The following is a 5015-nucleotide window of genomic DNA, read 5'->3' as shown; positions in this document are numbered from 1 at the left end:
TACAGGGCCACAATAGGAAAGCTGGAAAAGCAAGTCAAAGACCTTCAATTCGAGAATGGCTTACAAGCAGTGGCGGATGAGGGTGAAAATAAAAGGCTAGCCAAAGAAAATAAGGCCCTTCGAGCCCAGATTTAGAAAATGAAAATAGTGGCAGAAAATCCTGTCAGAAGTGCCAAAGATGAAAATCTCATATATAACCTGAGGCAGAAAGTGGGTGAATATAGTTTTGATCTGAAAAAAGCAGAAGGTGAACTAGCCAGGGCTCGAAAGCAATTGGATAAAATTGCGGAAGATCGAGCACGCTCGGTTAAACAATTAAAAGAAAGATACGACAATGAGGTTGCGGGGTTAAAGAAAAGGGTCGTCACCATTGAGGACAAAATGATCAAACAGGCGAAAGAATTCAAGGCTGAAAGAAAACATTTGGAAAGAGATTTTCAACAACTTCAAGAACAAAATCAAGCAGCCGAACAAACTCTGGAAGCTAGGGCACGGTAGATTGGGCATTTGTTGCAAGAAAAGGGTGTCATAAGAGAGAGAGTCAGAAAGATCGCCGACTACATCACAATGAAGTGTAGTAGTTGTGAGGATATGACTAGATCTATGTTTTTCGCCACTGTGATGACCTTTGTCCACCAGATAATGGAAAGTCTCTACCACCTCCAAGGGGATTTAGCACGTCGGCCCGAGGCGAGACCGAATGATGTCCCGCGGACCCCAGGAACAATTGAGGCACTGATGTATTCGTGATTTTCACTTGAGTCTGTATTTTCTTTCTATTGAAGTCTGTCAGTTTGTTTTCAAACTTGTATTTTCTTCTGTTGTAATATGTTGGCTTGTTTTTCCTTTCATCAAAGTCCATTAGTTTGAGTCATTATAATCAAAATAGTTGCTTTTTTGTGAAAATTCGAACATCCCAAAAAAAAGGTTTTGTTACTTGTACTCCAGAACTACGCTCGGTCTGATTCATGCGGGGTCATGATACGTAGGCAATCTTCATAAGATTCGACCACAACCAAAAGAAAAGAATAAAATGGAAAAAGAAAAAAAAGGGAGGGGAATAAAAGATAGGCGTGAGTAACAATAAAAGGGAAAGGTCAGGAAAAGCCGGGATGACACAAGTAACCGAGAAAATACATAATAGAAATGACTAATTGCCTAGGTGCATTGCATTCCTATGTGTGGTTGCTTATTTGTTAAAACTCTAATCACTAACAAGTTTGGTTGTTGTTCCAGAATTCAAGCAGTTAGTTTACCTAAGCATACTGGCAACCCACCCATACCAAACCAGATCCAAAGGAGAAATAATCATGTCTATCCCAGATGTAGACACCAGTGTCATCGAAGGAGAAGAGTTGGACATTAACGCCATGAAAGAAGAGATTTACAAATTGAAACAACAAATGGCCGAAATGTATCAGGCCTGGGCTAAAGGACAACCGCCATCCGCTTACTCGGCTAACCCTACCTTCACTCCACCACCAGCTCAAACTCGGGATCATCCTGCCGCCGATCTATGCCCGAGCTTTCCTATTTACCAACACTACCGGGGCACCACTTCTCATACACCACAATCTCCACCCCTAAACCAATTCCATACCCTCCTCCACCAGTAACTCCTGTCTTTGTAGCACCTCCACCAGCTACACTCCACAAATCTCCTAGCGAGCCTATGTTCCAGGCCTAGGACAACTAATACTACCCCTCGGATCCCACTTTCAAAGCTCCAAAAACCCATTCCTATACTCCTCGCTTTGACCTCCCGATAGAAGCTGATAAACTAGTCAAAAATACCGAACAAGAGGAGATGTTCAGGAAAGTTAAAAGTTTAGAACAATCATTCAGAGACATGCGGGGGTTGGGAGGGCAAGTAAGCATGGCCTACAAGGACCTATGTTTGTTCCCGAATGTGTAATTACCGGCAGGTTTCAAGATGCCCAAGTTCGATTTATACAACGGGCACGGTGATCCAGTAGCCCACTTGAGGGGTTTTTGCAGCAAGATGAGGGGAGCGAGAGGAAAAAATGAATTGTCAATGGCTTACTTCAGTTAGAGTTTGAGTGGATCAGCATTGGAATGGTATACCTGCCAAGACCATGGAAGATGGTCCACATGGGATGACCTGTCGCAAGCATTTGCTTGTCACTTCCAATACAATCTTGAGATCATTCCAGATCGACTGTCCTTGACTAAACTGGAGAAGAAGCACAGTGAAAGCTTCAGAGAATATGGTTTCCGATGGAGGGAGCAAGCAGCAAGAGTAGATCCCCCAATGAAGGAAAGTGAGATGGTAGATTACTTCTTACAGGCTTTGGAACCTACTTACTATGGCCATTTGGTCTCAACTGTGGGAAAGTCATTCAACGAAGTGGTAAAGATGGGGGCATGGTAGAAGAGTGCCTCAAGTCGAATAAAATCATGAGCTATTCGGCTATCAAAGCGACTACTTAGGCTATTCAGGGTGGCATAGGAGGGATTGGGAAGAAGAAGAGAGAGGAGGCAACAATGGTTGATTCAGGAACTTGGTCCGGATCCAGAGGTTCACCTTACCACTACAATCAACCTCGACCCCACCAACAAACTTATCACCACAATCCACCCCAACACTACTATCCCCCACCAGAACCTCATTTTTCCGCCCACCATGCACAAGTATACAACCAGCCTCCTGCCCACACTTAATGGCGTGCTCCCGTCCTACAAAATACTTATCCACATCCACGAGCCTACCTAAACACTCCCGGACCAAGTTTCCGGCCTAGTAAAGCATTCAAGGGTGAAAGGTTGTAGAAAAAGAAAACCTTTACTCCATTGGGAGAATCATACACTAGTCTATTCCACAGGCTAAAACAGCTAGATATGCTAAGGCCGATACAGTCCAAACTGCCAAATCCTCCTCCAAAGAATCTTAACTATACTGTCAGCTGTTAGTATTGTTCTGGTACTCCAGGTCATGAAACAGAAAAGTGTTGGCACTTGAAAAGTGTGATATATGAGCTTATTGATACCAATAGAATTGAAGTACAAGCTCCCGAGGCGCCCAATATTAACAGGAATCCAATGCCAGCCCACCAGGAGGCAAATATGATCGAAATAGTGCATGAGGAAGGGGAACCCAAGAAGCCATCACAAATTGTCATGATGATTCGGTCCAGTGTAGTCAAGACAGATGAACAATCAGCAGGTGAGGAGTCGGTGCTCAAGTCGAGCAAAAAGAGTGTTGGGCCATCTGTAGCAGTTGAGAAGGGGTCTTTAAGCAAAGTTGCAACGAAACAGGAGGAGATGAAGGTGGTTGTAGTGGCCAGCAAACCCATCATAATCGTGGAAGGTGCCTGCGCAGATCGATTATTATCAAGTCGGTAACCCAGTTACCAATAATCAACAGCAAGGCTATTCCATGGAATTACGAACGGGTAACAGTAATGTACAAAAGGAAGGAAGTCAAAGAAGAAATCTGTGAAGTATAGGGTTTGACTCGCTCGAGAAGGTGTTTTACTCCCGAGGAGTTAAGAAGAGCTAAAGATCATCCAGCGCTAGTAAAGAAAGCCGTAATTGAAGAAGAAGCAGAAGAATTCTTGAGGAAGATGAAGCTACAGGACTACTCTATCGTGGAACAATTAAGAAAGACGCCTGCTCAAATTTCCCTATTGTCATTATTGATCCATTCGGATGAACACCGTCAAGCTTTAATGAAGATCTTGAATGAGGCGCACGTTCCCCGATAAGATCTCCGTGAATAGCTTGGAAAAAATAGCCAACAAAATCTTCGAAGCAAATAGAGTCATGTTTTCCGATGACAAATTGCCTGTAGAAGGTACTGAGCACAACAGAGCTCTTTACCTCACAGTAAAATGTGAGAACTCTGTGGTGACCCTGGTATTGGTTGACAACGGGTCAAGCGCAAACATCTGTCCTCTCTCCACTCTAAGCAAGTTGAAAATAGAAGATGAGAGGATCCATAAGAACAGTATTTGCATGCAGGGATTTGACAGCGAAGGTAAAGATTCAGTTGGGGACATAGTGCTGGAGCTGACGATAGGGCCAGTTAAGTTCACAATGGAGTTTCAGGTGCTGGATATAGCTGTTTCCTATAATTTGTTGTTGGGTCGACCATGGATCCACGCCGCTAAAGTAGTCCCATCAACACTACACCAGGTAGTCAAATTTGAATGGGATAGACAAGAAATAGTTGTGCATGGGGAAGATAGTTTATGCGCTCGCAGCAATGCCATTGTACCGGTCATTGAAGTGGAAGATGACCAGGGACCATGGGTCTACTAGGTTTCTGACACGATGTTGGTAGAGAAAGTTCCGGAGGGGAAATACACTCCAAATCCAAAGATAACCACCGCATCAGTCATGGTAGCCTATGACATGTTGAAGAATGGTTTTGTACTCAGTAAAGGTTTGGGCTCATCTTTGCAAGGCATCATACAGCCGGTGTCCCTTCCTGAAAACTTTGGAACATTTGGTCTGGGATTCAAGCCCACTGCTGCAGACATAAGAAAGGCCAGAAAGCTAAAACAGAAGGCATGGGTCCTTCCAAAGCCAGTCCCACGTCTTTCCAAATCATTTGTCAAGTCCGGTACCAGAAGTCGCCCAGTAATAGCAATTCCCAGTTCTGTGATTGATCCTGACAAGGAGTTAATTGAAAGATTTGAGAAGTTATTCGACAGTGTGAACATGGTGGAAATTGGAGAGGGTTCTAGCAACGCGGAAGTGCAATTTGTCGGGACAAAAACAAAGCTTAACAATTGGAAGGCTACTCCTCTCCCCACTCGGAAGGAGTCTTGGTAGTTTATTTTGAGTTTCCTTCAGTTTGTCTGGGTTATTCCAGGGTTGTAATCTAGATTTTTTATCTTTCAGTCTGTTTGAAGTGTGCAAACCTTGTTATCTTTCATCATTCAATGAAATGGAGTTTCCATTTCTTTATCATTCCTGATAGTTTTTCTTTTGTTTTTCTTTTCTTTTCTGTACAGTTCTTTTTACGCTGGTTCTAATGACATGGCATGCAT

This window comes from Nicotiana sylvestris, chromosome 6 (assembly GCF_000393655.2).
Source record: "Nicotiana sylvestris chromosome 6, ASM39365v2, whole genome shotgun sequence".
Classification (NCBI taxonomy): Eukaryota; Viridiplantae; Streptophyta; class Magnoliopsida; order Solanales; family Solanaceae; genus Nicotiana; species Nicotiana sylvestris.
The sequence above is the reverse complement of the archived record's forward strand: the minus strand, read 5'-3'. Positions refer to the sequence as shown.